The sequence below is a fragment of the Monodon monoceros genome, unplaced genomic scaffold, assembly GCF_005190385.1.
Source record: "Monodon monoceros isolate NGI ecotype Baffin Bay Population unplaced genomic scaffold, NGI_Narwhal_1 Super_Scaffold_13, whole genome shotgun sequence".
In the NCBI taxonomy this organism is placed as follows: Eukaryota; Metazoa; Chordata; class Mammalia; order Artiodactyla; family Monodontidae; genus Monodon; species Monodon monoceros.
In genome coordinates this window covers 958,410-967,536 of record NW_021703769.1, presented here as the reverse complement: position 1 = coordinate 967,536, position 9,127 = coordinate 958,410, and positions in this window count along the sequence as shown.

Here is a 9,127-nt window from a genome sequence, read left to right as displayed (position 1 = left end):
ATTTGTCCTTTTGTGACTGACTCATTTCGCTAAGCGTGGTGTCCTCAGGGTTCGTCCGTGCTGTAGCGCGTGCTGGGATTTCCTTCCTTTGTAAGTCCGTGTAATACTTCATTGTATGGCTGGACCACGTGTTGTTCAGCTCTTCATCCATCGGTGGACACTGGGCTGCTTCCACCTCTCGGCCGCCGTGAATTCGCTGCTGTGAGCATGGATGCGAGAGTAACACCTTTCTTTCTAACCCACAGCAAACTGTAAACTCTTGGAGAGCGTGAGAGAGAAGGCCCTTCCCATGGGAACATAGCCGCCTGGGGTCTCAGTGCTCGAGCCCTGAAGGGATGCGGGACCCAGAAGGTGCTGGTGGGTCCTGCTCAGCAGGGGGTCCTAGGGCATACGTGTAAACTGGGATCCCCGGCCTCCTGGAATCCGAGTCTGGTCACGCTTCTGTCAGCGCCTGGCAGAATAGGGGAGGGAGAAGCCAGGATGTGGGGGCCCTGGGCCTGCTGTGCAGTAGCTGGGCCCAGCCTCCTCCCGTCACTGCCGTCCCTAGTGCTCAGTGTCACCTTGGAGCTGGGTGCGGCCCCTCAACCCTTCCCAATGCCAATGTTGGGCCCTGGGTCAGGCTCCGAGGATTCCAGGTGAAAATGTTTGTTGGCGGGGAGGGCAGTGTTAGCACAGATGGGTGGGAGGACGGCCGGGCCCCGCTGTGTGTTATCTGGTGCAGCCAGGCTCAGACACGTCCCCAGCCCGGGTGGCCCTGGCAGGATCCCAGGGCCGGCACCAACCCTGAGTGCAGTAGGGGGAGAGCCAGTCCGGAGTCTGTAGGGTCACCAAAGCCCAGACACTCAACCTGCTGTACCTTCCCTCTTGAGAGGAGGGGCTCTGGCCGCGCGGGGCCGTGAGCGTGCACTTGTGCACAGCGTGTGTGCAATAGTGCATGCGTGTGTGTATGCCTGTGCCTGCCCGGCCCACAGCCAGGAGGCGCCTCGGGAGGGCCAGGCTGCTGTCATCCTGCAGCTGGCTGACAGAGGGCGCCGTCTGACAGGGCTTTTCCCCGGCCCCAGAGCAGCAGACCTGACTCTTCCCTAGGGCGCCAGGTGGGAGCCAAGGGGTCCAGCTGGCCACCCTGTGCCGTGTAGGCCGGTGCTCTTGCCCCTCAGCTCTGTAGGAAGGGACGGGTTGGAAGGACATTACAGGCGCAGGGAGGCTTGAGGCTGGACCCCGAGGCGGGAGGGGGCCCGAGGATCGGCAGGACCTGGGGGGTGCGCATATGGGAGCGGGGACCCTCTCCCACCACCCCTCCCCCAGTCTGGGTCCCCACTGTGGGTCCCTCCCGCTGGCTGCTGGGTCTGCACACACGGGGTTACGGCGTCCACTTCTTTCTTTTTATACATTTATTTATTTATTTATTTTTGGCTGCGTTGGGTCTTTGTTGCTGCGCACGGGCTTTTCTCTAGTTGTGCCAAGCGGGGGCTGCTCTTCGTTGCGGTGCACGGGCTTCTCATTGCAGTGGCTTCTCTCTCTCTCTCTCTTTTTTTTAAATTATTTATTTATTTTTGGCTGCGTTGGTTCCTTCGTTGCTGCGTGCGAGCTTTCTCTAGTTGTGGTGAGTGGGGGCTACTCTTCGTTGCAGTGCGTGGGTTTCTCATTGTGGTGTCTTCTCTTGTTGCAGAGCATGGGCTCTAGGCTCCCGGGCTTCTGGAGTGTGGCTTGTGGGCTCTAGAGCGCAGCCTCTGTAGTTGTGGCGCACGGGCTTAATTGCTCTGCGGCATGTGGGATCTTCCTGGACCAGGCCTCGAACCCATGTCTCCTGTGTTGGCAGGCAGATCCTTAATCACTGCGCCACCAGGGAAGCCCGCGGTGGCTTCTCTTGTTGCGGAGCACGGGATCTAGGTGCACAGGCTCAGTAGTTGTGGCGCATGGGCTTAGTTGCTCCGCGGCATGTGGGATCTTCCCGGAGCACGGCTCGAACCCGTGTCCCCTGCATTGGCAGGCGGATTCCCAACCACTGCGTCACCAGGGAAGGTCTGTGTCCTCTTCTAACAAGAAGACAGACAGCAGCAGGACTTCGTGGTTGGAGGTCCTCGGGGGGCCGTCCCCCGGTCCTCTCCCCAGGGCACAGGTGTCCTCAGGGGCAGGGCTGTCCCCCCACCTGGGACTGCAGGAGTTTGGCGTCAGGACCGGCTGGGGTCCTTCTGGGGCCCAGGATGTGCCAGTCCAGGCTCCCCCCGATGTCCTGTCCCCAGAACCCACCAGCCCCACACAGGCCTCGCCAGGCTCCCTCCCCCATCTCCCGCTCTCAGGCGGGGTGTCCCCTCCTGGTCACCGTAAGTGACACTTTTCTGTCATTTCTTTAAAACAGGATCTTTAATGGCCAGTTAATATCTGTAATTAGCATGTTAATTAGCCCCACCTCTCTGGGCTCTCCCCACCCCTATTTCTGGCTTTGTCCTTCAGCTGTAGGACAAGGCCCTGGGGGACCCCTGCTTGCCTTTCCTGGGCGGGACGTGCAGGGGCCATCCTGGGCGTTTGGGGCGCCCCCGAGGCCGCGGGCCGTGTTCTCTCCAGTGTACGGTGGAGCCTGCCGTTCGTTCCGTCCGCTGGTTCCTGCAGAAGGAGCAGGGCTGCACGTAGGAACACACTTTTGATGGGCATTTGCTTTATCATGTTTAATTGAACACCGTTGAAGCCGTGGCATGAATATTCAGCGAGGTGGCTGGAAGCCTCATCTGATCGCGGACGCGCCCCAGCAGAGCGCCTTTCAAAGGGGGAGCGAGGTAGGGAAGCTATTAATTGAAATAGCTTCATTAATTAGTAATTAACAGCAGAGAAATGACTGTGTAACACGTCGTATTTCAGTAGATGCCCTTCATGTGTTATGGGACCTGTAATTAAAGGACGGGGCATTTTAATTACAGGCAAGCTTGGCCCTTTGAACTTTGGAATACAAAAGAGGGCCCCAGCTTTCAAGGAAGCTGGCGGGGAGGCTGGTGCAGGTGCAGGGACCGTGTGCCTGGCTGCCCCTCGCTCCTCGGGCGCGTGGGCTCTGGCTTCTCCTCCCTGCACCTGGAGGACGTGGCCCTATGGGTTCTCCTGGGGTCACAGGCCGGTGCAGGGGAGCGGTGGGGCAGGAGGGAGGACCCAGAGGGTGATGCCCGCGCCGCCCTGCTGGCCGCGTCCTGTGAGGAGGGGCTGAGAGCAGTGCCCTGAGGCCAGACGGAAGACCCCCGGGCCAGCTGCGCCCGCCCGCCCCCCACTGGGCTCCCGTCTCTGCTCTGTCCTGATGGACAGCAAGAAGTCCAGGGACAGTGCTCATGGAGAGCACCCGCATGGTGGGGAAGGATGCGCCTAGCGCCCTGAGTGCATGGTGGTCCCCTCCTCTCACGTGCACACACTGAGCCCAGCGGGAAGGCCCCCGAGCCCACCCGAAGCCGCGCTGCTTCTCATGGGCACTGCAGGGTGCCCTCCCTGCCACTCCTGCCTCCTGCTGGATGTGAAGCAACAGCTGTGTCAGCTCCACGTCTCTTTCCAGCTCATGCTCTCTGTCTCTGTCTCCCTCTGTCTCTGTCTCTCTCTATCTCTGTCTCTCTTCGTTGTCTCTGTCTCTATCTCTGTTTCTGTCTTTCTTTCTCTGTCTCTGTCTCTATCTCTGTCTCTCTTCATTGTCTTTGTCTGTCTCTGCCTCTCTCTCCCCAGAGGGGTCCCGGGCCCGTCACCCTGGCCATCTGTTGACACGACTCTCCTAAGGTCCTGGAGACGACGAAGTCCAGCTGTCCCTCCAGCCTCTCTGGGCCTTACTCTGAGAGGCTCCTGCTTCAGCCTCTGAGCCACAGGGCTCCGCGCCCCCCCCCAGCCCTGGCTCCCAGGCTCTCGCGGTCGCTAGATGCGCCTGCTCGTATTCTCCCACCTGGAGACTTTGGCCGGGCCTCTGTCTCCGCCTGGACCCCCTCCCCACTTCATCTAGTACACGTGTGCAACACTCATGAACATGCACACGTGTACACAGGCACACGAGTGAGCACACTCATGCACACACACGCATGGTACTGATGCGGGGGTCCCTGCTAGCCAGGGGCTCCTCTGTGACCCCCGCCTGTGTGCTCCTTGGTGAGGGTGCAGCCTGCACAGAGCACAGGAGGCCTGGCCTAGGGGTGCATGGCACACACTGTCCGCCTGCCAGGAGTGCCCACCAGGAGGACCCGGGACTCCTGCGTCCCACACTGGGTGGCAGAAATCCTGGGCCTGTGGTCTCGGCATTGATCGGGCACTTGTGGTGACCATATCAGGGGCTGGGGGAGGCAGGGAGCGGGGAGGACACCCACCCAGCCCCAGAAGCCAATCTAGCATAGGATGCTGTGGCCGTTTCAAAACCTGGCCCCCAGACTCCTTCTCTGGAAAGATGGGGCCTGTGTCCCCCTGGGATCTGGGTGGGCCTGTGAGACCAGAATGGGACACTGGAGCTGGTGAGCCTATGCCCTGCTCTCCTGGGGCCGCCATGCTGTGAGGAAGCCCGATCGGAACGCCTGGAGCAGCCCACCCCTGCCAAATGCCCGGCACAGACACAGGCAGAGAGCACACGATGACGGACAGAAAATCACCCAGATCTTGGGAAGATTAACTGAGCAGAATAGCAACCAGGTAAGAGCTGGAGAGAAGATCCCACAGGACGGACGGGAGGCTTCAGGAGCAGGTGTGTTTGAGCTGGGCCTGGGGGAGGCGGCGGGAGGGGGGGCTGTTGCTTGGCGAGCACAGCCCCAGGGACAGTCCCGCTTGGCCAGGCAGTGGGGACCTGGCTCCAGTCAGTACCACCTTCGGAGGGTCACCGGCCACTCTGTGGCTGTCCAGTAGTTGGGAGAGAATTTGACCCCCTCCCAAAAGCGTGTCCTGCCTTTGGCCAGGCAGGCAGCGGACCTAGGAGCTGCTTTAGGGAAGAGCCGGAAGAGCATCAGAGCCAAGGACAGACCTTGGGAGACAGCACTGAGCGTGCGGGGATCGCGACGTGAGATACAGCCTGTCCAGCTAATGTGTCAGCTTTCACCACCATCCTGCACGCCTGTGCATGGTTCCTGCTCTCCCTCCCGCCTCTGGCTGGGAGAACCTTCAGCCGGCACTCAGGCTGGGGTTGGAGGGAGACCTGGGGGAGGGGAGGCCTGGCAGGGGGTGGGGCCGTGGAGACCCGCTTGCTGCCTGCACTGCCCCCTCCCTGCCACACCCGATGGGACATTTTGCACCATTTGGCCCCTTCTCCTCCTGCCTTCTACTCTCATGCACGCCCGTTGACGAATTTTTACTAACAGAACCTGGCACCTCCGCACAGAGCAGCCAGCGCTTTCAGGATGGGTCCGGTGGAGTTGTCCCAGGGCTACCAGGACCAAGCGCTCAGGAAGGGCGTTTGAACAACAGACACAGATCCTCTCACAGTCCTGGCGGCTGGAAGTCTGAGGTCGAGGTGTGGGCAGGGCTCCTCCTGAGGCCTCTGTCCTGGACATGTAGACGGCCGTCTTCTCCCTGCATCCTCACGTGGTCGTCTTTCTGCGTGCGTCTGTGCCCTGATCTCCTCTTCTTATCAGGACACGGTCAGACTGGTCCAGGGCCACCCTAAGGGCCTCAGTTTAACTTAATCACCCTTGTAAAGGCCCTATTTCCAAATACAGTCACGTTCTGAGTTCCTGGGGGTTGGGACTTCAACATATGAATTTGGGAGGACATCATTCAGCTCATAACAGTGCGGCTCCCCCGTTTCCACCTACCCTGAACCGAGGGCCATAGGAGCCAGGAGAGGCTGCCGTGGAGACCTAGTGGGTGCTATGGGCCGCCCGGACCCCCCGTAAGGGTGCGGAGGGGGCTGCCAACAGCGCACAGTTGAGTCTCTTTCCCGGGGTTGACCCCCAGTGTGACTTGTCATCTTGCAGGGGATTAAGGCTCTGCTCTAGGCCTCAGTGGGGACAACCCTAAAGGTCATCAGGCTCCAGAGTTCTCCATGGGAGGGTGGAGGCTTCTGTTGTGGTGCACTGTGCTCCAACTCCGCCCCCGCCCCCCCCCCCCCCCGGCTGGTGTCAAGACCACCCCCATGACCTCCTGCAGCCAGTCTCCAGCTCGGCCTCACCTGCCCGGGGCCCGACCTGAGGCAGGCCCTGCATCCCAAGCTGGGGGCTCCCAGAGCCCCTCCGAGCTTGGGAGGGGCCTACGTCTGCCATGTCTGGGACTCTCCATACGCTAAACAAGAAATGCCAGAGCTGCGTTAGGAGACGCAGCTCCCAGGGATGAACCGCTCCCAACGCCCAGGGAACGGAGGTAAGTTGGTGACAGTGCAGCTGGGTCCTGCTCCCAGAGGAGGTGGGGCAAGCCCCCAGGCGCCCGGGCGCTCATGTGAGGGACCCTCGAGCTGGGCATGGGTAGCCCTTCCCCCCTTGGCTGCGGGACGAGCTTGGCCGGGCTGGGGCTTCAGGGGTGGGAGCCGCTCGCGGCACTGCAGCACCTTGCGGTCCCGGCCGGTGTGTCCCCGAGGACCCTCAGCAGCACGGGTTCCCGGACTTTTCTCCCCAGGCCGATGAGTCTGGCCTCCTCCCCTCCGGCACTTTTGCCCCAAGTGGATGATCTGCACAGGGACGGGCCCAAAGGAGCCCCTCCCCTGGGGAGGGTCCCAGGTCTGCAGCCCTGTCTCCACCACTGTCTCCCGACGGGGGGCTTGGCTGGGTTCCTCAGTCATCCGTCCATGGGGCCGCTCACTACTTCCATCATTTCTGTTTCCATGTTTCCTTTTCTGAAATGATTTTCACCAGGGTTAATTCTTTTTTTTTCTTTTTTTTTTTTTTTTTGGCCACGCTGCGCGGCTTGCAGGATCCTAATTCCCTGACTAGGCACTGAACTTTTGCCCCCTGCGGTGGAAGTGCGGAGTCTTGACCGCTGGACCCCCAGGGAATTCCTAGGGTTAATTCTTTTATGTGAAAAACAGACAAGGCTCAGCTACTTGGTCTACGTCAAAATCTGCCAATCGTAAGGTCCAGTCTCTTTGGGGCCTGTGGCCACCTCACCCTCTTGTCCTGGGCACGTCTGAAGCCTTAACTGCTGCCAAACAGACCTTTTCCTTCCAATGACTGTTGCTCACACAAAACGCGACCTTGAGCACCTCGCAGGCCCCGGGCAAAGACCGGGCAAAATCTGGGCAAGACCAACATTCTTGGGCCAAAACAGCTGAGCCAAAGTCCCCTCTGCCGGTCGATCCCTCGTCCCCGCCTGTGCCCGACCCGAGTCTGAAGCCCCGGCCAAGGGCGCGGCTGCTGCAAGCCTGTCCTCCCTTCCCCGCGTCCGGCAGGGCTGGGGTGACGCTGGGCTTCCTGCCGCGCCGCCGGAGGCAAACCCCTCAGCATCCTCAACAGTCCGTCCGTGTTGAGTGGAGACTGTGGCAGCAGGCGGCCTCGGGCCAGTTTCTGTCCCTGGGACCCTCTGTTGTTGGGAAGCAGCGGGACATGGGCAGGGGCGGCCGGGGGTCTCAACCCTACAGCAGGAGACCCCTCGGAGCCAGCCCGGCCCTGCTCTGCCTCCTGAGTTAGCACCCCCGGCCCCGCCTGCTGCTCGGACCCCATCCTGGGCCTGCACCCGTGAGTCCCCACGCGGACGTGTCTCCAGAACTGGCCCTAATGGGCAGCACTGGGGGAAGAAGAAGTGGGGGCCGGCAGCTGCCTCCTTGTGGGCGGAGGGCCGACCTCGGCCCCGGTCAGCGTGGGGCGGGCGGGGTCAGCGGGCGTCCCAGGTCCCACACTCCGTCCAGGGGCCCTGACGGACGCCTCTCCTCTCCCATGTCCTGTTCTGTCACTGTGGCCGCTCCGGGCACTCGCCTGCCTGTTTACAAACTCGTGTCTTTGTCCCGGCAGAAACAGTCCTGTCTCCTGCTCACCAGCAAGATTCAAAGGGGTTCGAAGAATAAATGTTTTCCTAAGTTTTAGCTGACATTCAATTTTAATGACTTTTTAAACAAAGTGACTGTTAAGCGTGTGCGTTTTACGGCCTCCTGATGTCTGACAGGTGTTTTTGCCCATGTGGGGAGCAGATGCCGATTGCGCTTCCCTAATAGCTCATAAATAACGGGCGCTTGGTGCTTTCCCTTTGCATGTGGCACCGCCAATGGCCAATTTGCTCTTCAGAAGCGGCCGCGTCGGCCTGTCAATCAGCCCTTGCTGAAGGCGCTTTTTGGTGATTAGAAGCCGCTCGGGGAGTGAGAGCTCCAAGCCAGTTTTAAATAAAAAATAAGAATATTCATGCTGTTGAACATCTAAAGGTAAGAGAAACAACAGAATCCAAACCTGCTGGCTTGTGTCCTGGTGTTGCTGGCGGAGGGGGCTGCAGGCCCCAGACCCACCGGGGTTCCCCAGGGACCGGGCACAGGGCAGAAGCAGGGGGATCATCAGGGCACGCAGGTGACCTGGGTCAGCCTGAGACACGAGGCCATCTGAGAGCGGGATGAGCAGACCATTTCCTGTCGATTCTGGGACTCTGTGGGGCATGAAAGGTCACCCTGAGGAGGAGGGAAGAGCCTGTCTCCTTGAGAGGAGGACAGTGTCCCCTTAGAAGAAGTGACGAGGACACAGCGTCTCGGCTGGGGGCCATGTGGGCACGCGGGCTGCCAAGCGATGCCGGCCCTCCCCGCCTCCTTCACCCCACCTCCCGGCCTCTGACATCTCTCCCAGGCCGGGCCGCTTCACCCCTGCTGCTACGTCACACCTGCTGTTGTCCCCTCTGGGAGTCGAGGTGATCGCCCTGTGAACCCCTCTCGGGGTCCTTGCTTGGCTCCCCGCCCCAGGCCCTGTTCAAGGTGCTGACTTGGCACCAACTCCAGCTCAGCAAACAGGCCGAGGGGGTTCCGGGCAGCTTCCCCGAGGTGGCGTCCGGCTGGGATCTGGTGGGCAAGACGGGTGAAGGGCCCCCGGGGCTCCGGGAACAGGCGTGCGAGGCCCAGTGGGCACGGAGGGGGCAGGTAAAGGCCTCGCTGCGCCGGCTCAGGGAACCGCTGTTTGGAGAGATTGTTGGGCTGAGTTGGCGGCATGGGAGCCTCCGGGGTCTCCTCTGCTGCCCGGAAAGTCCTGGCACGAGGCTTGGGGATGGATCCGGGGATGCAGAGGTGCGCTGGCCA